This window comes from Erinaceus europaeus, chromosome 2, assembly GCF_950295315.1.
Source record: "Erinaceus europaeus chromosome 2, mEriEur2.1, whole genome shotgun sequence".
NCBI classification, from domain to species: domain Eukaryota; kingdom Metazoa; phylum Chordata; class Mammalia; order Eulipotyphla; family Erinaceidae; genus Erinaceus; species Erinaceus europaeus.
The window spans coordinates 127,674,656-127,701,031 of NC_080163.1; the positions used below are offsets into that span (position 1 = coordinate 127,674,656).

The 26,376-nt window shown below is 41.7% G+C and overlaps 1 protein-coding gene across 1 annotated transcript in view; it reads left to right on the plus strand.

Annotated features, from left to right (window-relative positions):
• The window catches only part of MAF (MAF bZIP transcription factor), a 453,850-nt gene that overhangs the window by 382,037 nt on the left and 45,437 nt on the right, over positions 1 to 26,376 (plus strand). The window lies entirely within an intron of this gene.

Here is a 26,376-nt window from a genome sequence, read left to right on the forward strand (position 1 = left end):
AAGGCAAATGTCAGAAACCTCCAGTCCTTTCTACCCAGGAAACCTTGAACCCACAACTCAGTGTGGCTATAAACAGCTCTTTTGCTGTCAGGCAGGAAAAGGAGTACTTTAAGCAGACAGCTTACTTCTCAATTTTAAGTCAATGGTCTCTGAATTCCTAACACAAGAGAATGTCTCCTAACACTGGAGAATTTGCAAGAGGAAAAGAAAATCTTGGAAAGAGGGTTTGTTTCTTTTCCTCTCCAGGCCAACCAAGCACAAGGGCTGGACTTTTGGGAGGAATGTGGCTTTGATTTTTAAACTTGTAATTTTTAAGCAGGGTATTTATTTTCACTCAAGTAATGGAAAAACATGACCATGCACTTAGGAGGGTTCAAAGCTCAAGACTCACTTTACCCTTGAAAGGTCCCCATTAAAGCTTTCTGTTTGGGGCAAGGGGTAGTTGTCCTTAGTCCTTGAATTTCTCACCACTGCCTTTGAACTTTAGTGGCCAGGAACCTGAATAGCTTAGCCAAGTTCTAACTAAACTACTGTGTTCTGTTTAAAGAAGAAAAAAATTCTTTATTCACTTAGCACAGCAGTCTTATGTTTGCAGCATAAGAATTGCTGAGGGACCAGTAAAAAAAAGAGAGAGAGAATATATATTCATTCACAGAATTGAAAAATGTTTAGCAGCTCCAGGCAGTACCTGGGAACCTGCATGCTCAACAATTGTTCCCATACTCCCCAGGGGATGGCCATGTGTGCTGTCCCTAGGACTATATTTCATGCCTACAAAGGACAAGACAATCTACAAAGCATCCTTTCAGTCTCTAAAATATTGATTTGAGTGAATACTGTGTATTTATACACAAAGCCTAATTATAAAAATGCACCTCTTTGGGCTGAAGAGATAGTTTCCCAGCTAGGAAAGTTTAGTCTTGCTAAACTTGTGGCCCAGCTTCAAATCCTGGTACCACACAGGAGATGTCATGGCACCAGAGGAAGCTCCACTGCTGTGGTATCTCTTCCACTCTCCATCTGTTTGAGTGAACTTGTGCATGTATGGGGACCCATCCACACAAAACAAGTTGTTTTAATCTTTTATTTAAATTTATTTTTCCTTTTATTGGGGGATTAACGTTTTACATTCAACAGTTAATACAATAATTCGTACATGCATAACATTTCTCAGTTTTCCATATAACAATAAAACTTCCATTAGGTCCTCTGTCATCTTTTTCCAGGACCTTTATTCGTCCCCCACCCCCACCCCAGAGTCTTTTACTTTGATGCAATACACCAATGTTATTTTTTTCTTTTACAGATGGGATAATTATGGCTCAGAAGAGTTAGGAAACTCCTTCCTGGGGGAGTCTGGCAGTAGCACAGTGGGTTAAGCACACATGGTATGAAGCACAAAGACTGATATAAGGATCCCAGTTCAAGCCCTGGACTCCCCACCTGCAGGGTTGCTTCACAAGCAGTGAAGCATGTCTGTAGGTATCTATCTTTCCCTCCCTCTCTCTGTTTCTCCTTCCTCTCTTGATTTCTTTCTGTCCTATCCAACAACAACAACAATTATAACAACAACAAAGGAAGAAAAAAGAAAAAATAGGCTCCACAAGCAGTGGAATCATAGTGCAGGCACTGAGCCCCAGCAATAACCCCAAAGGCAAAAAAGAAAAAAGAAAACTCCTCCCTGGTCATTCAGTAAGGAAGAAATACATTTTACTAGGGTCTGAATAGTTCCTGAGGGCACTCACTATTTCAATTCCCTGGCTAATGTAAGTGTTTTATTTCCTTATTTTTTGCAAATACAACAATAAGAACATAGAAAAAATGGATATTAATAGAGTAGATGCTAACCACAGAGTTAAGTAAGATCATATTAAGTTTATCTATTAGAAATTGTGGACATTTTAGTACTATAGCCTATGGGTTTGACTAAAATTTGTAAAGTTCTGGGGTCAGGCACTTGGCATTAAGTAATAGCTAAATAAATGTCAGTTATTAGGAGAAGCTGTTATAGGTTGAATTGTGTCCCATACACAAAAAAAGATATATTGAAGGATTCTGGCAGTGGCACACTGAGTAGACAGAACACATTACCATGTGCAAGGACCTAGGTTCAAACCCTTGGTCCTCCCCTGTAGGGGGGAGGTTTCATGAATGCTGCAGCATTGCTGCAGCTTTCTCTCTCTCTCCCTTTCTGTCTCCCTCTTCTCAATCAATGTTTCTATCAAAAAAATTAATTAAATAAAATATTTCGTGTATGAAGTGCAAGGACTCATGTAAGGATCCTGGTTTGAGTTCCTGGTTCCCACCAGCAGAGGGAAAGCTTGTGAGTCATGAAGCCGTGCTACAGGTGTTTCATCCTCTCTCCCTATCTATCTCTACTTTCCTCTCAATTTCTGGCTGTCTCTATCCAATAAATAAATAAAAATTCAAAAAAAAATTAAAAAGATATGTTGACTATCATGTTTCAGTATCTATCAATGGGAGCTTATTTAGAAACAGATTCCTTGGGGATATGGGTGGTGGTATACTTGGTTGAACAAACATGTTACCATGAGCAGGGACCACGCTTCAAGCCCCTGCTCCCCACCTGTAGGGGAGAATGCTTCATGAGTGATGAAGCAGGTGTACAGGTCTCTATCTATCTTCTACTCTTCTCTCAATTTCTCTCTGTCCTATGTACTAGAAAGGAAAAAAAAAAAAGGTTACTGGGAACAGTAGATTCATAGTAGTGTCAGTAATGAGCCCCAGTGATAACCCTGGTGTCAAAAAATATATATAATTAATTAATAAGCAAATAATAAAATGAAATAAATCTCTTGTAGATAGAGTTAATTAAGTTAAAATGAGGTCATACTGGATTAGGGTGGTGCTAAACCCAATGACTGGGGGTGTCATTATACGGAAGAGATTTAGAATGCAAAAGTACTGGAGGTTTAGATTGCAAAAGTACTGCAGGAAAATTGGAGTGATGCATTTACAAGTCAAGGAAAGCCAAGAATTTCCAGTAGCACAAGAAGCTATAGGCAAGGGAAGATGATCCTGTACAGCGATCAGGAAGGATGTGGCTCCTGCCAATGTCTTATATGCACAGAACTGTGAGAGAATTAATATTTCTTGTTTTAAGCCACCAAGTTGGTGGTAATATGTCATGGAAGTTCCAGGAAACTCATGAGGTAGCTTCGTCTCTCTCATCATAATTGTCGTCACCATCACCACCACCATCACGGCCATACCACCACCTTCTTGTAGACTGCAAGATACGGCACCAACTGTGACTCCTGATTGGTGCTGATGGGTGATGATGGAGTTGCTCAGTCTTATTCTTGTGCTCCACTTGGGTTTACCCAGTGCGGACTGGTTTGATTTCCATCCAAAAAGAAAAAGAAAAATTCTTTCATGATACACATATATTTGTCCTTTTTTGATACTTTCCCAAGCTCACTCCAGCTTGTGTAATGTAGACTTCTCCCAAGGGAAATGTTCAAGAGACAGAAAGACGGAAAAATGGTAGCCACAGAGCTCTGGGTAAACATTAGCTCCTTTCATAACCTTCCTTTCTTGGAAGACAGATCTGTGGCAGGGCCCCCAAGTCCCAAGGAGGCCCACTTCAAACATTTATTTGGATCAGTCTAAAGGGTCAAAGACCTGCTATATAAAACAGTCTCTTAATGTACACTGTTTGGAGAGAATTTATTGGTACAAAAATTCCAAAATGGAGTCTAGCTTAGTTCAAATTCATTTTTCAGTCCATACAAGGTTTCCAGTGACATCTGTTGCAAGGTGTTTTTTTTTATTATTATTATTATTTTGACAGATGAGTCTCTTCAACATGGCTTTTTGTTTCCCTTTCTCATCAAAAACAAATAATAATAAGAATATCACAACTGATGTAAATTCTACCATTTTGATAACTTTCTTGTATTTTCTCTTCTCTGCCTTTCTTATAGAGTCAGATAAAACAAAGAAAAAGTAAAAGATACCACAGGACCAAAGTTTCCTTCAATGCAGTGGAAGCAGGGCTCAAACCTGGGTTGCACACATGATAAAGCAGGGCACTATCCAAGTGAACTATGTTGTCAGCTCTTGATGGCTGTCTTTTACAAACTAAAGAAAAGCAGCAACAGAAGTCATGATTAATAGTGATGCAGAATATTTATATTCTACTAGCATTTCTGCTGCATTCTGTCTCTGAGAGGGGTTCTGAACCTAGAGCAAGGATCAAGGTCAAAATGGAGGACAGCAGGCAAATGGTGAAATATCAAGATTCTCCTCTTTATGAGACTGCAGGTAGATAAGGAGGAGGCTATATATAGTCAATTCTCAAAGGTACAGAGTTGGGAGGGAAGAATAAATAAATGGATGTCAATGAATGGCTTTCATTCAGAGTACTGGCTCTTGGTAGGTTTGAGTTTTTCCCTGAAGGTGAGATCCTACTCAGGTCTATGCAAACACCAGAACATTCAGAAATGGGAGGGTCTGCTTGGTGACAGAGGAAGCTGCCCTGTTTCAGACATCCGCATACATCAAGGTTGTGGTCTAGTTCTCAGCATTTGCGTGTACAGAGATGAGAGGTCCCAGGGCCCCACCTTAGGAGGCACTTGGCAGCTGTGACGTGGACCTGGGGCCTTTAGGGAGAGGACCTCTGAGAAGCCAAGCGGCCCTCCCCATCTTGAGTCTGTTACTCTTGGGCCAGGACTCAAGGGGGCTTAGGTTTCTGCACTTTTCATGTGGCGTCTTTCAAAATTGAAATCCACTTGAAGTGGTTTGGGTTTTTCTCTCCCCCTATTGGTGTTTGCTGTAGGGAAATACCTTCAAACACGGACAGCAATGCTCAACGCCTGTCACTGAGCATGTTCAGAGGAACCCAGAGACGCCACATCAAGCTGAGTGTTTTCATCAGAGACAGCCTGGCTGGGGCCCCTGCCTGCTGCTCACTCTGCAAAGGCTTTCTTTCATCCCCCCACCCACCCCCCCCTCCCGCCCCCAACATTGGCTCACACGTGCTTGGGCTCAGGGAAAACAAGCTGCCCTTGTCTCTCTGAGCAGACCTATTTGGAGAATTTGAAGGCCCTATTGCAAAGAGCAAGTTCCTCTCTCTCCTGCATGAATCCTCTTTTCCCTCTAACTGAAGAGAGCAGCACAACCTTGTCATGCACCCCGGGTCCTGCTAGACATTCTTTATTTGTCTGGGCCTCAGACCAAGCTCCTAATGCCCTAGTTCATAACATGCTTGGAAGAAAACCTTTAGTCCCATAAAGAGGCAGGAAAGCTGTAAAGACACCCTAGGTTATGACCCATGAACACATCATTCTTGCTTCATTTTGAATGTTAACACAAGAACCTGCCTTTGCTGTAGAGATGAAGATGGGCTGCCCTTGATCAATATCAGCAATCAATCTTGAGCTAGATGGTAGAGGGAACAAGCGATCCAAGAACAAACAATCCAAGACTCATGGGCATTTTTAAAGTTTTTATTTATTTATTTATTTTTAAATAAAAGGAGCAATGGACAAGGAAGGGAGATAGCAAGGAAAAGAGAGAGACACCTGCAACGGCTTTACCTCTCCTGGAGTTGAATGGGGCTTGAACACAGGTCCTTGTACATGGTAATGTGTGACCTTACCTGATGAGCCTCATGTATACAGTCCTCATGTATACTATTTTCATATTTTAATTACCCGAAGTCTAGCGCTACCTACTTTTCTGTATACTATTAAAGAAGACTGGGGTTGGGGCTGGACAGAGGCATATCCAGTAGAGCATACATGTTACAATGCATTAAGACCCAGGTCCGGGGCAGGCAGTGGCGTACCTGGTTTAGCACACATAGTACTAAGAACAAGGACCCGTGCTCCAGCCTTCTGATCTCCGGCTGCAGAAGAGGACGCCTCACAAGTGAAGAAGCAGGCCTCTCTCTTCTCTATCTTCCCCCTTTCTCTCTCTTCTCTGTTTCCCCCTCCCCTCTCAGTTTCTCTCTGTCCTATCCAATAAAATGGAAAAAAAATATGGTGGCTGCCTGGAGCAAAGGATTTTAGTGCCAGCACCACACTCCAGTGATAACTGACCCTGGAGGCAAAACAAAACAAAACAAGCCAGGTTCAGGCGTTGATCCCCCACCTGCAGGGGGAAAGCTTCACAAGTGGCAGAGTATTGCTGCAGGTCTCTCTTCCCCACCCCACCCCTACCCCATTTCTGTCCCTGTCAGAAAATAAGGGGAACAAATTTATCACCAGGTGTTGTGGAACAGACACCAAACCCAAGTGATAAAACCTGGTTGGGAGCAGGGGGACTGGGAAAATATTGGAAAGTGAATAATTCAACTTGCAATTTAGTCTTTTTATTTCACAGTATTGTTCTCTCTCTCTCTCTCTCTCTCTCTCTCTCTCCTCCAGGGTTATTGCTGGGGCTTGGTGCCTGCACCATGAATCCACTGCTTCTGGAGGCCATCCACCCCCTTGCTCTCCTTGTTGTTTTATTGTTTTATTATTGTTGTTGTTATTGATATCGTTGTTGTTGGATAGGACAGAGAGAAATGGAGAGAGGAAAAGAAGACAGAGAGGAGGAGAGAAAGATAGACACCTGCAGACCTGCTTCATCACTTGTGAAGTGACTCCCCTGCAGTTGGGGAGCCAGTGGCTCGAACCAGGAAACCAGGATCCTTACACTAGTCCTTGTGCTTTGTGCCATGTGTGTTTAACCCATTGTGCTACTGCCCAACCCCCTATGGTATTTCTTTGTTCATCTTTACTTTTTCTTCTCTATCCATTATTAAAGAGAGGGAAAGGAAGGAAGGAGGGAAGGAAGGAAGGAAGGAAGGAAGGAAGGAAAGAAAGAGGGAAGGAAGCAAGGAAGGGAGGGAAAGAGGGAGGAAAGAAGGAAGAGTGGTTATTATTAGGAAGACTAAGACATTGCAAACTTGAAGCTCCTACAGGAGAAGGAAACAACCCTGTAAGCAATCACTAACTAACTAAATGGACTGGGTAAGTAAGGAAATTACCATGAGAAATTCAGTAAATAAAGGTATGCAAATTTAAGACCTAACCTTTTCTGTTGAATAGATCTACCCTGGGGGGTTACTTTTAAGGAAGATGTTTACTTGCAAATATCTTTTTCAAAGTTGACCTTCACTCTACCTTTCTCCCAATTAACTTTTTGCCAAAGGCGTTATTTGGAAAGGACATTTTTGTTCCTCTAAGTGGCCCTTAGCTACTTATATACTAGGTCCTTTCTGGGGTGCCTGCTTTGGAGACCAGGTAGGGAGGAGATCTTTTCTAGGCTCTGATCCTTCTGTCCCAAGTGTTCCTCTGTCCCTAGTTTTTATTCCTGAGAGCTGGTATAGACCTCAGGCTACACAGGAAGAGTGAACTTAGAGACCTATACCTGCAGGGAAACCCATGAACTCCTTCTTCTCTGAATGAAACCACTACATTTCTTTCTCTTTTTATTTTTTTTAAATTATCTTTATTTATTGGATAGAGACAACCAGAAATCATGAGGGAAGAGGGAGATAGAGAGGAAGAGAGACACAGAGACACTTACAGACCAGCTTCACCACTCACAAAGCTTTTCCCCTGCAGGTGGGGACTGGGGGCTTGAACTCTAGTCCTTGCACATTGTAGCACATTGTGCACTTAAAGAGACTCACCACCACACACCACCCCAACACATTTATTTCTCAATGTATGGCTGGAGAGGGGTTCACTTCCAAGAGTTTGGAATTTTAATGGAAGCCAGAAGCTCCCTGCTACTGACATGGCAATGGAGCTAAAAGGAAATCTTCCACTTGTCTATAAAATAGAAAGTAGGTTTGGGGAGGTTGAGTTAAACACTTCCCTGTACTTCTTTCTGGGTTTGCTACCACCATTGTCCCCACCCCGTCTGGGGCCATTTGCATGAGAGGAAGTCAGAGAGGCAGGGACAGTCCCTAGTCTTGAAGTCTGAGGCCACAGAGAAGGAAGATGAGCCCAAACTAGAATAATTACCACTCTGCTCCTGTCCCTGAAGTTCACTGGGGTTTCAAAACGGCCATATCTTCACCATGACCTTATTTCTGCAGGAGGAACCTCAGTAAGCCTTTAATCACAGTTAGTATTTAAATTGAAAAAGAAAAAAAAAAAGGAGGGGAGGCTTGGCTCATTTGACATGGGTGTGGTAGGCATCCCCATTTGTCCTAGAGCAGAGATTAAGCTGAGGTCCTGGTGACCCATTTCAGACCTGGAGACTGGAAGCTGGAGGCTCAAGCTCACCTGAGTCCTGGGGTGGATGGAGGGTGGGGGCACTCAGTAGGGAGAGGAGGAGGTGAATCTCCCTTCAGGCATATAAACCCAAGAAGCAGGAAAGTAAAACACTCTTTGTTACATTGTTGAGGGTCTGATCCCTTTCTCATTATTTGATGGACCTTTTTCAGATCCAAATGGAAAACACAAAGATACAATGGGATAAGATGCCACCAAGGTAGACTGGAGATTCAGCCTGGAATTAAATAAATTGAAAGCTGTTTTCCACAAGTCCTGGGCAAGAAAAGACTGACAGAATATAAACTAGCATCTAATTAAAACCAGTTTTGAGCAACCACAGTCCAAGGGTTTTTGTTTGTTTGTTTATTGTCTCTTCATTTTCACCTTCTCAAGAACTCATGATTATTAAGCCCATTTATCAGGTAGAGAAACAGTGGCTGAAAAGGGTGAAGAAAATTACCCAAGTTTATATTGCTAGTGAGAGGAAGAACTCCAACTCAGAGTAACCCCAAAAGAAAGCTTGTGTGTGTGTGTGGGGGGGGGGGGTCTTGGACTAGCAGGCAGGTGTGCAGTTCATCCAGGATTGATTTTTTTTTTTTTTGCTTCAGAGTTCTCTGAAATTGATGCACAGACTTAAAGTGCTTCCTTGTGTCCTCTGATTTCTTTCTGCTGAAAATTTTTGGTAAATTACTTCTCCCTGTTATTTTCATTTTCAATTTTGCATTTATTTATTTATTTATTTATTGCCAGCAGGGTTATCACAGAGGCTCAGTGCCTGCTCAACAATGCCACTATTCCTGGAAGGCATAGGTTTTTCTTCCCCTTTCCTTTCTTTTCTGATAGAGAACAAGGGGGGGGGGGAGGGGGAGAGAGCTCCAACACTGCTTAATTGCTCATGAAGCTTCATGTCTGTAAGTGGATTTGAACCCAGATCTTGGACATGGTAGCATGTCTGCTATACCAGATGAGCCACCACTGGGCCCCTTTTATTTTTTTTTAAAGATTTATTTATTTATTTATTGTGAGAGAGGTAGAGATAGAACACCATCACATCACTACTCTAATACATGCAATGCTAGCAATTGAACTCTGTCCAGTGCTTTATCCATTGCACTACTTCCCAGGCTGTTCTCTGTTGTTTTCATTTAAATGAGCAGTGATGCTCTTAATTCCTAATTTTTAAAGCAATTTCATGCCTATTGCTAAAAATAAATAAATAAATAAATAAAAGCTGACTTAAGTTTCCAACAAAAATGTGGTATGTGGTTCCTCTGGGGGTGGGAGTGGGAGAAAATAACAATGATTGCTAACAAGTATTGTGTTCAAACATTGCCCAAATCATTAGCCATGTCAATTAACATTCATAACAATCTTTAAAAATCAGTGTCGTTTTATTATTCACATTTGATGGAAGAAGACATTGAAGTTTGAGGAGACAGAGTGACCTGCCCCAGTCATTCAGCTAGGAACAAAAGATTCAGGATAGAAGCACAGATTTCTGCCAAGCTCATGCTCTCAAGTCCCAGATTAAGCAATCCTGTGTTTTACCGTTTTGGTTGGATGCAATTACTCACAATTTCATTGAATGAGTAGGAGCTGATTTCTACTCAAGTCTAAATGTTGAGAAGAACATGTCTATACCTTAAGGACATGAAGGACATAATGAGTTCAGAATTGCTCCTCACGGCTGGGCAGTAACACTCCCAGTTAAGCACACACGTTACCTGGGTTTGGTGGTGGTGGTGGGTGGGTGGGGAGACACGTCACTAGTGGTAAAACAGGTCTATAGATGTCCACCTTTCTTCCTCTGTGTTTCCCACCACTCAATTTCTCTCTGTCCTATCAAAAATAGAAGAAAAAAAAAAAAGGAAAAATTGCCACCAGCAATAGTATGTTCATAGTGCCAGCACTGAGCACCAGCAATAATTCTGGTGGCAATAAAAATAGATAAATAAAGTATTTTTCAAAAGAAAAACTTTGATCAGTGGGGGAGGAAGTGTGAAAATGGAAGAAAAAGACCCCCTGAGTTCCCCACAAAGGAAGCTTTATTGTTGCATAGAAACAAAATTTAGGGACTAGGCTGCAAGGACCCAGGTTCACCCCCACTCCCCACCTGCAGCAGGGGCACTTCACAAGTGGTAAAACAGGTCTGCAGGTGTTTATATTTCTCTCTCCTTCTCTTTATCCCCTCCTCTCTCAATTTCTCTCTGTCTTACCCAATAAGATGGAAAGAAGAAGAAAAAAAAAGGCCACCAGGAGTTGTGAATTCATAGTGCTGACCCCAAGCTCCAGCAATAACCCTGGAGGTAAAAAAAAAAAAAAAAGAAAGAAAGAAAGAAAGAAAGAAAGAAAGAAAGAAAAGAAAATGAAACAAAATTTAAATTAAGACCTCTGCCTGAGCTCCATCACCTTAGAGTAGATGATTCTGACCCTAACTCTAAATATTATTGGATTCCTGGGAGAACATAAAGATAGTCTTCTCTTTGGACTAGCCTGAGATTTAAATAAAATCATAAAATCATACCGTCTTAAGTACAATATTATTTTATTTTAATTTTAGCTACATATAGCTACTCTCTATTCATCTCTTAGCTTTACCCACAAAATTCTCCCCATTCATGGGGAGATGAGAAAGTTTACCCATGTGTCAACAACTATATTGTAAACCATTAGTCCCACCCCCAAGAAAATGATAAAAGAAACAAAAAATCCCCATTTTGTAGGTAAAAAGACTGAGATGAGAATTTTGCAGTGACTTCACAAATTTTCATAATGACTGTGTGCTTAACACCAAGCTATAAGCTCAGTGAGGGACTTTGTCTTTCATCCTCAGGCAAGGTGGTCTCCTGATACACAAAAAGAATGAATGTCCATTTCTGTAGTGTAGTATTGGTCACACCTAACACAAGAATGTGGCAAATGTATATTGAATGACTTACATGAATAGTAGATCACATTGTATACATACAGAAAAAAGCCAAGTATCAGTCACATCTATATTTCTGCACACAATCCCAGTGTGTGTGTGTGTGTGTGTGTGTGTGTGTGTGTGTGTGTGTGTGTGTGTGTGTGTGTGTGTGTGCTTTCTCTGTACCACAAGTAATTCTCTGGCATCAACATAGTTTCTTGCAGTTCAACACAATCATCCCTTAAATCTTCAGTTGCATGTCCAGATTATCAACTGTGCTTTTGAAGGCTAGCTATGGATCAAAATTTTCCATAGTGTTGAATATGCTAGAGTGACTCAGAAAACTCAGAAAAATCATTTACTTACTAGATTACTGGTCTCTTATAAAAGGATATAATTCTGAAACAACTAGATGGAAAAGATGCATAAGGCATAGTATGGATAAGACCAGTGGCCGGATAGGTCTTCAAACTCTGAATACTCGTTGTCCTTTAACTTCTGATGTTTATCAACTAGGAGTTCTCCAAGCCCCAAGCTTTGAGGATTTTAGGGTGGATTCATATCACAGACATGATTGATTAACACAGTGGCCATTGGCAATTGATCTAAACTCCAGTCCTGCCCTCCTATCCTGAAGTCAGAGGATGAGAAAGTTCTAACCCTCTAATAACAGGATTGGTTCTCCTGGATAACAGCTTAATTCTTAGATAAAACCAAAAATCATCTCACAAGTATGACAAAAGGCACTTTTATCACTCTAATGATCAAGGAAATTCCAAAGGCTATTGGACCTGTGCATCATAAAAGGGGATAAAGTCCAAATGCATACTTCTTATTATGATTCACAATATTTCACATCCTATGGAGGAAATGGCTGCTTCCAAATTCCCACTTTTTGTCTTTGAGCCAAATTGCAGGATAAATATGAATCTGAGTTTTCAACTTATTATTACTATGGTTGGGAAACACAATGAGAGTCACTCTATGCTCTTCAGGAACTGCCATGATTACTTTTTCCCCTTTTCAGTACTATCTCCCACCAGCTTGTTAAAAAAAAAAAAAAAAAAGGCCTCAACCCTTTAATACTGGGGAGAATATCAGCCACTTTGATACCCTCAGGGCTGAGCCTCATTATCATGGGAGGTGTTTTGGAGAAAGAAATCACTGAATTCCTTCTTAGGAGAACCACCTGCATCAGAAGATTCCACTCCAGAGGAAAAGTGTGATGTATCCAGCAATGGACCCTCTGCCTGGAGCACCCTTTCAGATAATTTCCATGAACAGAGGAGATAACTGCCTGAGACCCTGAACCTAACCTATACTGTCGGCAAAATTTCTCCATGGCATTTAGTCATTCTCTCTCTCTCTCTCTCTCTCTCTCTCTCTCTCTCTCTCTCACACACACACACACACACACACACACACACACACACACACACACACGGGGCAGGGGGAGAGGGAGAGGGAGAGGGAGAGGGCGAGAGAGAGAGAGAGACCCAGGCAATCTCTGCTCCAAGTTGGAGTCTCTTGGTTTCCACTCTATTGCTTTGGGTACACAGCCTAGAGAACTGTTTTGGACAGAGCATAAAGCTGGGAATTTTAGATATAACATGAGATTTAGAAGGTACAAAAACCAGATTCCAAGTCCAGTTCTGATGTCAACTGGTTATATCACCTTTGCTAAACTCTCAGCCCTCCAAACCTCAGATGCTTCATCTGCAAAAAAAAATATAAAAAAACCACCTCTCTTGCATGATTGTTGTGACAGTGACAGCCTGCTTCACATGTAAAGCTGGTGCAAGAGTACATGTGCATAATCCTTAGTAAGAAAGCCACAAATGTCAGTCCCTTGCCTTGCCATCTGTCCTGTTCATGACTATTGGGGTGAGAGTTGGGGAAACTGGGTTCTCTCTAAAGATGAATCTGCTGTGCTGTCCGTGTCCCTCCTGTGAGAAAGAAAAGCTGAGTCTCATATTTGCCCTGAGTGTTTCCTGCAGCCAGCCTGAATTGACTCCTGGCAGCTCCATCTGAGTAACTTTAGGAGAAGGCAGCCCTTGCTGAATCTCTCCCATGTTGGAAGAAAGACTATGTCACTCTGGTGCTCTTAGCACCCTGGCAGAACTCTAGTTCCAGGATAGGCCTGAATTTATCCTTTCTATTTCTTTTAAAATATTTTATTTATGTATGAGAAATGTAGGAAGAGAGAGAAAGAACCAGACATCATACTGGTTCATGTGCTGCTGGAGATTGAACTCAGGACCTCATGCTTGAGAGCCCAACACCTTATCCACTGTGCCCCCTCCCAGATCACTGAGCTCATCCTACTCCATCTGCTGCAGGACCATCTGGTCTTTGTCACTCTGCAAAGACCTCAAGGACTGGCCAGAAGTGGGTTCCTTGACACCCTGCAGAGCAAGCAGGATCACCAGCTACCTACAGTGCCTTGGCCCTTGATTCACCATGTCTTCTGTGGGGAGCAGGGAAGGAGAGGGGACGAATGAGAAACCCTGAGTACCTACTGTGTAGAATGCCCTGACAGCCTTATAATAAGACAACTATGAGAGTCATGGTCCCACTCACCCTCCCCCATTTCAGCTTCCTCAACTAGTTTATCAGTGTTCCTCCATCCCACTACCTTCATAGCTTCATTCTTGGCCCCCAGCTCAGCCCCATGGCCTTCCTCATGGATGTCTTGCCTACTTTTTCATCTCTTTCCCTTATTATGGCAAGCCAGACTACTCCTGAGTCATGTTTCTAGAACTTACATTCAGTCATGTCAATCTTGGGAATAGTGCTTTCTGCTTGGACCCTGTCCTAACACTAATAGTTTTCTTTAAAAGCACTCACTTAAGAAACAAAAACAAACAAACAAACAAAAAAAAACTTGACCTTACTCCAAAATATGATCCATGAAATCACAGACTGGGTACCAGTTGAGTATTATGCTCCTGTGAGTTTTAAAAAATAATAAATAAAATGAGAACATTTATTAACATAACATCTAAGTCAGCCCTCATTTACTTATGAGCTGGTTATCCAGCATCTACTGAGTGCCAGTTTTCAGAAGTGGTTTTTAAATAGCAAAATCCCAGTATTTTTATGGCATCTGCTCTAGTGGTAAAACAAGACAATAAAAAATTAAATGAGTTTAGTGTTTTTAGGATTTTGGTAGATGATAGTATAACAGGCAAAAACTAGTAAGACAAAAGGGGAGAAGAAACAGCTAATTTTCATAAACTACTGCCTTCCTTGCTAGCACAACTCCCCTGAAAATTATTCCCACAATATACCATTTCATTCATTACCTACAATGCACTGTGTTCAGAGTACCCATAATGCTGCATGCAGGAAGTGTTCATAATGCAATTTGCTGATAGTTCCCACAATGCCCCATGCATAAAGTACCTAAAATGGAATATATATATAAGTACACTTGGGCTGTAGTTCCCATAAGTCACCATTCCCAGAGTTCCTACAATGAGTCTTAGTCATTTTCCCACAATGTCTGTGTCACATGACTTTTCATTTACCTCTGTGCTTGTTTTGCCACGACCAACCTGCTCACATATGTATTTGCAGAAATTACCTTTATTCTTTGAAATCCTCCCAAATATTATCTGCCCCAACTCTTGCTTCCCCATCCACATTAGTAATATGTCTTTTGTCCCCTGGCTATATTGGTCCATCTCTATAGTAGTCCTTCTCAGTTAGTCTTGTACTTTGGCTTGTGTGTATCCTGTCACTGAAACTATTATTTACTTATTTATTTTGGATAGAGACAGAGAGAAATTGAGAGAGAAGAGAGAAACCCATAAGGAAATAGAGATAGATAGACAGGCAGACGGGGCGACCTGCGGCACTTCACCACTTGTGAAGCTTTCCCGCTTCAGATGGAGGCCAGGGGCTTGAACCTGGGTTCCTATACATTGTAATGTATGTGCTTAACCAGACATGTCACCACCCACCCATCCCCCGACACTGGACCTTTATAGACTGAGGGGATGCCACTTTCACTACAGGGCTGCCAGGAAAACAGGACCGTCATCCAATATAGTACAACAATTTGCATGGGGCCTCTGTGGCGCAACCTGGAGCATTTCAATAGTGCTTGGTGTTTGGGGACAGTATCAGTATCTCCTAGGGGTGGACAGGATGCCCAGTCTGATCTTGCTATCACCATAGCATCTCTTGGGCATTGTTGCCTCTTTTTAAAAAGTCAGAAATGAATAATTTGATAGAAATAAGTCATATGGAAAGTACATGCCCTCCTTCACTTCTTCCCCTCTGTAAAGATGAAAACATTCAGAAAATTTGGAGCTCCTCTTTCAACTAAGTAGAGCAACCATTGTGACCCTCACCTGAAGTCTTTTCTTTCTTCTTTTTTGTTTTTTTTTAATTTTTATTTATAAAAAGGAAACACTGACAAAAACCATAGGATAAGAGGGGTACAACTCCACACAGTTCCCACCACCAGAACTCTGTATCCCATCCCCTCCCCTATTCTTTCCTATTCTTTATCCCTCTGGGAGTATGGATCCAGCGTCATTATGGGGTACAGAAGGTGGGAGGTCTGGCTTCTGTAATTGCTTCCCCACTGAACATGGACATTGGCAGGTCGATCCATACTCCCAACTGTCTCTCTCTTTCCCTAGTGGGGCGGGGTTCTGGGGAAGCAGGTCTCCAGGACACATTGGTGGGGACATCTGCCCAGGGAAGTCTGGTTGGCATCATGTTAGCATCTGGAACCTGGTGGCTGAAAAAAGAGTTAACATATAGAACCAAACAATTTCTTGACTAATCATGAAACTAAAGGCTGGAATAATTCATATGAAGAGTTGGGGGGGGGGGGGAGTCTCCGTTTTGTAGATAGTAATCCTGTTTTAGTTATACTTAAAACAGTCCATGACTATACTAGTTTTTTTTTTCCCCCTAAACATGACATCTGATATGCAGGTGAATCCAAGTTATTGTCTGTGGAGATGGTGTCATGGCTGGAAAAAGTACCATAAAGCTGGATCAGGGAAGAGACTAGCTCTCAAATGTGGGAAAGGTGTATAAATATTGTTGGCTGTAAACCCCATATATTTTATCTGATTTGGGGCCCATATTCAGCTTAGGAGCCTATGTGACCTCTGCATCCCTGTAGATCTGAGCTCACATTCTGTGGTAGTAAGAAGGAACGTTCCAAGCTGCCCCAGTTTCAGGACCCATCTTCCTCAGGTGGAAGATAGAGTATGTTGTCCAGCCTCCCTTCAGAGGATGGAACATTCTCTATTGTTGTGGATCCACGCTGGGGGTAAGGTCCTATGGGGGTCCACAAAGGGGTCTATTATGTTGTTCCTGATAGACATGACCGGTAACAATGGAGAGAGGAATTTATTAGAGGTCTAGGCTCATTATGTCTGTTTGGAAATCTCAACTTGGCCCCGAGTAGGGCCCCAGCTGATATGGTGGCCTGATAGTGACTAAAGAGTCATTGTTAAAGTATGCCAGTCTCTTGCCCTTATTCATATTTTGCAGTCCTTACTTTTATAAGGTTAGCTTTAGAGTGAGTGAGGGAAGTGTAATAGGAAGTAGGTGAGGAAGGTATCTAAGTCTAAGTAGATACTATTTCATTATGAACTTTATGGTGTCTTTTTAGGTCTTTCTACTTGCTTGCTGCTTATACTGACTCACTGAAGACTACTGTGTACTTTTGCTTTCAGGTATATATTTTCCCTAATTTATGGATACATATGAACATATGCCCTATCTCATGGGACCTGATCTATAAAGACAACATTGAGATACCACCTCACCCCTGTGAGGATGGCATACATCAAAAAGGACAGCAGCAATAAATGCTGGAGAGGTTGTGGGGAGGAAGGAACCCTTCTGCACTGCTGGTGGGAATTAAATTGGCCCAACCTCTGTGGAGAGCAGTCTGGAGAACTCTCCCAAGGCTAGACATGGGCCTTCCATATGACCCAGTAATTCACACTCTAGGGATTTACCCCAAGGACTCCATAATACCCAACCAAAAAGATATGTGTAAACCTATGTTCATAGCAGCACAATTCATAATAGCTAAAACCTTGAAGCAACCCAGGTGCCTAACAACAGATGAATAACTGAGAAAGCTGTGGTATATATACACAATGAAATACTATGCAGCTATTAAGAACAATGAACCCACCTTCTCTGACCCATCTTGGATGGAGCTAGAATGAATTATATATTAGGTGAGCTAAGTCAGAAAGACAAAGACGAGTATGGTATGATCTCACTCATAAACAGAAGTTGAGAAAGAAGAACAGAAAAGGAAACTCAAAGCAGGATTTGACTGAGTTTGGAGTAGGGCACCAAAGTAAAAATCTCTGGGTTGAGGTTGAAAGTGGATGTTTGGCTTCATTGGGAGTGAGGGGGAGCATGGGATGGGACACAGTCTTTTGGTGATAGGAATGGTGTTTATGTACACTCCTATTAACTTGTAGTCATAGAAGTCACTATTTAATTAATATGAGAGGAGAAAAATTGATTGAATGTCTCAAACTTTTTAATGCACAGACCATACATAGTCTGAGTCTTTGAAATGTTGACTCTCTTAAAAGCTTAGACCAGGGGAACAGAAGCAACCAGTGGCATTACTCTATAAGACACAGCTGTATACAAATAATGTCAGAGGACATAAATTATGGTGATATCGTGTATGATACAGCAAATCCTAACAAAGGGATTTTCAAAGTTAACCCAATTGCCAAATAATTTGATTACAGCAATAACTACCTCACTTTAAAAATATTTATTTATTTATTTACTTATTTATTTATTAATGGGAGGGCTAGGAGGAGAGAGAAAGAACCAGACATCACTCTGGTACAGGTACATGTGCTGCTGGGGACTGAACTCAGGACCCCATGCTCGAGAGTCCAACCCTTTATCCATTGCACCACTTCCTGGACCACATCTATTGCCTTCTTACACCCTAAGACAGCAGGAACCTCCTGCTTCCTCTATAAAGCCTATATTTCCCCCAGTCCTGGAACCTCTAGGGTGGGGCTCACTTTCCTGCATGCTTCTTTCAATTCATACCAAATGATATTGCATCTGCTGATCCCAACCTAATCAACGCAACAATTACCACCTCCGCATGCTTCACTTCAGACTGTGTCAAGAGGTGTCAGGCGTGGAATGTCAACCCTTCAGCCTCATTACTCGGGTGAGACCTTTCCTTTCATAGGATTCTCTAATTCCATTCCAGGTGGTTCACTTCCTGACAAAGTCCCAAAACCTGAAGTCTTTTCATGGGTGTGTTGTGTTATCGTCTCTGGGGCAGGCCTTTAGTGCTATTGTTTCCAGGATCTGGCTATATTAACCTAACTCTAGGTAGCGTTTCTTGCTTTCTACAGGCTTTCCCTTCTGGTCCTTCATACTGTCCCCACTGTGATTCCAGTGTTGTCTCCTGTCACCTGAAACCCTGTAATATACCAGGACATACTAAATAGGAAGGATCACAAGTGACAAACCATAGGAATCCTGAGTCTACCCACCATACTAAAGCAATATACCAGCCAGGGATTGGGACATTGGGATCCCTCATCACCACCCTCACACACTCATACTCCATCTCTCTCTTTTAAATAATGTTCTCTCTTTTATTAATTAAAATTTTATTATATTTATTTATTGGATAGAGACAGCCAGAAATTGAGAGAGAGGGGAGAGATCAAGGGGGGAGGGGACATATACCTGCAGTTCTGCTTCACCACTTGCAAACCTTTCCCCCTGCAGGTGGAGACCGGGGCCTCGAACCCAGGTCCTTGGGCCCTGAGGTTTGTGTGCTCGGCCAGGTGTACCACTGCCTGGCCTCACACCAACTCCATCTCTCTAACTTTTCTAATGAAGCACATTTTTGTATGCAGCAAAGTATTTCTTGCACTTTCTTCCACCATCTTGTTCATCTAATAATACTTTCCAGAGCACTAGCTCCATGCTTTTCTCCGCTCTCAGCACTGGGGATAACTATGTTGAAATGGTAGAAAACACCCACTACAGTACTATTTGCTTTCTGGTGGCAGTGGGAAGTGACACTAATCAAATACATATTACATGAGCACATGGTGATCAGGACTGTGAGGAAACTGAGTGAGGTGAGTTACTGGGTGTCAGTGAAGTTGAGTCAATAAACCAGAGATGATAGAAGGGATTCTATCATACAAGTTGTGGTGGTGGTGGTGGTGGGGGAGAGTGAGCTGAGTTCTCCAGGCAGAGAGAAACATCGTGTGTAAAAGCCCTGTATTGGGAGAGGGCCTGACCTATCCATGGAAAAGAATGGAAACTGATGAGACTTGAGCAGATTAAGGAAGAAAGGGGAGCAAATCTCAAGATATATTGAATAGGTGAGGACTTGGCCCCAGAAAGCTATTAGTGCTTTTGCTTGTTCTTCTTTTGCTTTGTTTGCACCAGTTATTATTTTTTTTAAGTTACACTTTATTTGATGGAATAGAGAGAAATTGAGAGGGACAGGGGTAGAAAGAGAGAGAGAAAGAAAGAACCTGCAGCACTGCTTTACCACTCATGAAGCTCTACCCCACCCCCCTGCTCACAGGTGAGGGTATGGGGCTTGAACACAGGTCCTCGAGCATAGTGGTATGTGCACTCTACCCAGAGTGTCAACTCCTGGCCCCCACTTGTGGGTTTTAAGGGGAGAGTGAGCACTCTTTCTAGGCGTCAGGACATTCTTATGAGGATTATGAAGGGAAGAATGTTTAATGTCTCAAAATGGCATCAGCAGTTCCCCCCCCCCCCTTGGTCTTAGATGTTGTAGATCTTGGGGTCCTCTTTTAAATAGAGTTTAAGTCTGAGACTATGTCTCCAACGCTACTCACTCACCTGCCAGGTGAAACTGGCAGTTGGCATCTCTATCAGTCTTTCAAGCTAGAAGAGAATTGGTAGGACCTAGAGACCTGGAAGAGGAAACTGATTCCATCAGGCAGGGACAGCCTCTTGAAGGGAGGGGTGTGTCTATTGAGATCACACAGGCTCTCTGTTTTCCAGCCTGGCCTAACTGACCACTGCAGCCTGCTAGGACATGACCCCCAAATTCCTCTGCAACCCCAGGGCCTGGAGACTCCTTGTTCCTTCTCCAGAGCCTGCCTAGGGTCACTGCTGGGGTTAGAGAAGAAGCCAGAATCCTGGACAAGAATGAATAGACAACTTGAGTGGCCTCAAGTGACTATCAGAAAACTTCCTAAGAACAAACAGACCCATGGAGAGAATCCCAGTGCTTTAGGCTGTGTCCATGTAGGCAAAAAAGAGGAAAACACCAAAGCAGGGAGATAAGTGGACTCCAGAGAGCTCTTCCAGAAGCAGAAAGGAGTGCAGCTCTGTTATTTAGCTCAAGTCCCTTGGAGCCTCCTGTCTGTGGATGGGAAGAGGAGAGTGAGGCTGGAATAGGTGAATAGGTCTTGGTATCCTGGAAGCAGGTGACCGGCCATCCTGCCAGATCCACTTAACCTGAACTCCTTCCTTCACAGATTGCCTGCACTCAGGGTCCAATAAAAGGAGTACAGCAAAAAAACAAAAAACAAAAACAAAACTCACAATAGTGATCTGGAAGATGGTGCAGTGAATAAATTGTTGGCTTTACAAGCATTTGGTTCTGATTTGATCCCCATCATCACACGTGCCAAAGTAATGCTCTGGCTCTCTCTCTGTCTCTCTCTCTCTCTCTCATTAGTATATATATATATATATATATATATATATATATATATATATATATATATATTTAAATTAGTGTTTGAAGTCACTTATAAGACAAAACAAACAAACAAATAGACAAACAAAAAAACACCACCCCAAGATAAATCCTTGCAATTGGAATAAGACCTGCTAGTTACCATGTTATGAATCTCTATGTCTTTAAAAAATAGCATTGGTGGAGCTAGGTGGTGGTGCACTCAGTGGAGCATACATATTATCATGCATGAGGACCTGGATTCAAGTCCCCGGTAACCACCTGTAGAGGGAAGCATCTCAAGTGATAAAGCAGCACTGCAGGTATCTCTGTCGCCTTCTCTGTCTCCCATCCCTCTAAGTTTCTCTCTGTCTTTATCTAATTAATTAATTAATTAATTAGTACTGGGGACTGAGAACATGGTTTAGTGGGTAGAATACAGGGCTTGCCCACCTTCAACTCCAGATTCAAACTCCAAGACCTCCAGAGCAGAAGTCTGGCCTTCTCTCTCTCTCTCTCTCTCTGAAGATAAATATTTAAAAATAGCATTGTTGTTATAAATACAGCTTTATAGCCTCCAATTATCACTAATAGCAACATTTTCTTATGTCCTCGGGGTTTTTCTTTAACATGATAATAGCTCATATTTATTGAGCATATAAAGCGCACCAGATTCTATTCTGCACAGATTCAACACAAACAGTGCAGCAAGCTAGATCTCATTAAATTAGATTCAGTTTACAGAGGAGGAGTCCAAGGGATGGAGAAGATAAGTAGCTCTGCTGAGGACTAAAGAGGTAGAGGATGGCAAGTGCCTCTGGTGACCAACTATCTTCACCAAAGGGTGATTTATGCTCAGTGACTGCAGAGCTGGATTAGCCTTTACTGTAGAACCTCTTCTTTAATTTTAAAGCATTTTACTTATTTGCTTGGTAAAGACAGAAATTGAGAAGGGAGGGAGAGATAGAAAGGGAGAGAGAGACACCTGCAGCCCTGCTTTACTGCTTTATAGGTAGGGACTGGGTGCTTGAACCTGGGCCTTTGCACACTATGACATGTGCTTACCCAGATGCACCACCACTATAAGACCTCTTATGGTAGATGCATATTTGTATGCATTTTTACCCAGTGTTCTTGACATTCCCCCCCTTTTCTTTATTGGGGGGATTAGTTGTTTATAGTTGACAGTAATATACAGTAGCTGGTACACGTGTAACATTCTCGGTTTTCCACATAACACTCTAACCCCCATCTAGATCATTCTCCACTATCATATTTTAAGACCTGAAACCTACAAAACACCCCCCCACTAGTCCTAGAGTCCTTTTGGTGCAATACAACAAATCCAATCCAAATCTGCTTTGTGTTTTCCTTTCTGTTCTTATTTTTCAACGTCTGTCTATGAGTGGGATCATCACATTCTTGAGCTCATTTAAAATTTATTATTTATTTAATAATAGTTTACAAGATTATAAGATTAGGGGGATATAGTTCCACACCATACTCAACACCAAAGTTCTCTCTTCTTCACTTCACCGATCACCACCAAAATTCAAACACGGTCTTAGAGTTTTGCTTTTTTCCATTCTATAGTAGATTGAAGGGCTGTTCGTGTTTATATCTTTGTTTTCTTAAGATCATTGCTGAAACAAAACATGGAGACTTGCATTTTTTTAATATTTATTTACTTATTTTCCCTTTTTGTTACCCTTGTTGTTTAACATTGTTGTGGTTATTGATGTCATTGTTATTGGATAGGACAGAGAGAAATAGAGAGGGGAGGGGAAGACAGAGAGGAATAGAGAAAGACAGACACCTGCAGACCTGCTTCACCACCTGTGAAGCGACTCCCTTGCAGGTGGGGAGCCGGGGGGTCGAACTGGGATCCTTACGCCAGTCCTTGTGCTTTGTGCCACGTGTGCTTAACCCACTGCGCCACTGCCCAACTCCCGAGACTTGCATTTTTAATTCAAAAAAAGATTCTGCAAGAAGTAACAGAAATAGTACAGGAAGTTCTCATCTGGCTCCTTACAATGATAATACCTTATATAACCACAGTGCACAGAAAACCAGGAACTGTCTTTGATGCAACACTACCAACTAAACTATAGACCTTTTAGGGATTATATGTTTTTAACATGCACTCTTTACTTTTTTGTTTGCTGCATAGTTCTGTAACATTTTACCATATGTATAGAATCATGTAAGTACCATTGAGTGTTTTTTTATTTTATTTTTCCCCTTTTCTGTTGCTCTTGTTGTTTATCGTTGTTGTTGTTGTTGTTATTGCTGTCGTTGTTGTTGGATAGGACAGAGAGAAATCAAGAGAGGAAGGGAAAACAGAGAGGGGGAGAGAAAGATAGGCACCTGCTTCACCACCTGTGAAGGGAACACCCTACAGGTGGAGAGCTGGGGGCTCAAACTGGGATCTGGATGCCGGTCTGTGAGTTTTCCACTCTATGCGCTGAACCCACTGTGCTGCCTTCCAGCTCCCCCATTGAGGTTTTTTTTTATTGAATTAGTACTGATTTATAAAATTATATAGGTTTCAGATGTACATACTTACAAGTCAGCATCTGCATTTACTAAATCTTGTGCACTACCACATCTAGTTTTTCACTCTTCAATAGGCAAGTGACCTATCCAATTGTAACATCCTTCCCTTCCCTTCAAAATAGCATACTGTTTTGCCTATGCAATTTAAGAGTTTATTTTTGCTTTACTTTTTCCATTATTTTGGCTTATTTATCTCCTATATATGAGCAAACCCCACCGTGAAGTGTTTATCTTCCTCCTCCTAACTTCTTTCACTTAGCATAATACTCTCTAGGTCTAACACTATTGTTGCAAATGAGGGAATTCAATTAATTAATAACTGAGTGATGTTCACTGTATGTATAGATAGCATCTTCTTTAGCTACTTATCTAATTCTGGGTACTTAAGTTGTTTGCAAATCTTATTTCTTGTAACTAGTGCTGTGATGGGGTAGGTTTATCTCTTTGAATTATGTTTTTGATGCATCAGATAAATCCCAGAAGTGGGATAGCTAGATCACATGGAATTTTGATTTTTAATATTCTGAGTAATTCAATGGGCATATTTTTAAGATTTGAAAGTGTATTGTCTACATTTCCTCCTGAGAATTTGCTAAAAATCATATATCTGATGACTATACCCACTGGGCATTAGTGAATAGACATGTGAAATGCTGTCTGAAATTCAGAAAGGCTAATCAGGATAATAGGTTCCCTGGTTCTCCTCATCCAAAGGCTATGTCCATGGCTAATATCTCATACTGGGGGTGGGTCTTATTGGTCAACTGCCAATTCAAGTTCCCTCCTGGCATGTGCTTATCAGTAAAGCAGGATGGTGAACCTGGAGTTTTGTCAAGGCAGGCAGGGTAATAGATAGAGAATTGGGCTGTAGGTCAAGAGAGTCAATTTTAGGTCTTACTATACACTAAGGGAACTCATCAAGTCACTGAAGTTCATTCTTTTAATTATAAATCACAAGGCGAGAGGGACACTGTTCTCCTTTTGGTCCATTAGTGAAGTCGTCTAGCTAATGATAAATGTCCTCAGTGTTGACACTCCAAACACCCTGCAGAGCATGGATCTCCTCCTCAAGGCAGCATTTAATGGGAAGCACTGCTATCCCCACTCACCAATGAGAAAACCAAGTCACAGTCATAGTCTATCTGTGACAGTCTTTGTGGGTCCAGAGTTCATCTCCAGTGTCCAAGTTGGTATACCTCCCCTCACCTGTCCTGTGTGCCCCTCCCTAGTATGTTCAAATAGCTGAAGATTATGTTTTCCACAATCCCAAGATGACTCCTCAGTCAAGAGTTTTAAAGTGACTGTCTGCACCCCTCCCCCCTGCCCCCGCTAAAATCTTCAACAGTCTCTCTAGATGAGCCCAGGGGCCCCTTCTGGCACTAAAGCAGATAGGATGTTGCTGTGAGGTAAATGCTGCCTAAATATAAAAGCAGGGAGATCAGTTCCAAATGGATTTTCTGGATGGATCAGATTTTTATTCACTCTGTAAAGGAGATAAAGAAAAAATTTCTCTCTTGTCATTTGACACAGGAGGTAGCTGTCTCCCAAAAGGAGAAAAGAGGGCACCCTAATCATTTCTGAGAACCATTATGCTCTGGAATCTAAGACCATAGACCTGTGTCCCCCACAGAGGGAGCACAACAAGTTGGTGACAAGTAGCTATTTAACAGCAAAGCTTGCCATTCGTATGTATTTTCAGTTAACCTATTTGGAGACAAGAAACCAGGAAGCAATTTGCCTTTGGTGTGTTTAGAAAAAAGCATTTTCAGGAAGTGGACCTTGGTAGACAAGGGAGCCAAGCTGGAGGGCTATTTACTCTCTTCAAGGCTTTAGTGGGGGAAACTTTCAATTTCATTTACCTGGTCCAAGTGTATGCCATGTTTAAAAGGACTTGAATTGGCAGGGGGTGGGGTTTGGGCTTCAGTTCTGGATTTTTTTCTTAAAGCAAAGTAGTTTGGTTCTCTTAGAAATCTGAGACAAATTGATGAACTCTGAAAGGTCAGGCAAAATGATACATGGTTGCCCTGGCATTTATGCTCTGGATAAAAGTTGTTTCCTGCTGTTGATCTGATGCAGTTTGCTGCCAAATGAGTTCAAGGCAAGGGAGGTTCAAGGCAAGCAGGGTTCCTAGTATAGGTGACAAGCTCAGAAGAAATTTCCTTGATCTTATTCTCCCTGGGGGAGCCATCCAGGGCCCAAGATTCTAAACCAGTCAGAAAAAAAACAGGACTTCCATAGCAACCACATCTTTCAGCACAGATCCTGACAGGTACCTTATCCTCACAAGTTATATAGTGATAGCTAACACAGATATTTATATAGTCATTCCACCTGTAACAATCAACTATTGGCAAGTAATTTAAGATGTAGTAAAAAATCATATGTGCATGAAGCTGTTCTTTGGAATATTATTTTTAATGGTAAAAACTAGAAACAAGTGTTCAGCACAATGGAGACGATTTAAATAAAATGTAATATGATCCCAGGCTGGAATATTATGAAATCACAGAGTGATGCTCACTAAGAGAGTAATAACAGAGAAAAATACTAGGACTGCTGTGTTAAATGACTATATCAGCATACACCATTATAATCACAGGAATGTTTCTAGGTCTTGCAATAGAAAAGGATTCCAGAATGTTGAAGAAGGGAATGGTGGCTTATTTTTCTCTTCATTCAGCTTTCTTGTGCTTTCAGTGATATATATATATATTGTTTTTGTAATGTAAATATACATAGGCAAAATGTAGAGTTATTTTAGTTTTGAAATTTTTTAAAATTTATTTTCCCATTTGTTGCCCTTGTTGTTTTTCATTGTTGTAGTTATCGTTTATGTTGTTATTGATGTTAGAGAGGACAGAGAGAAATGCAGAAAGGAGGGGAAGACAGAGAGGGGGAGAGAAAGACAGACACCTGCAGACCTGCTTCACTGCTTGTGAAGCAACTCCCCTGCAGGT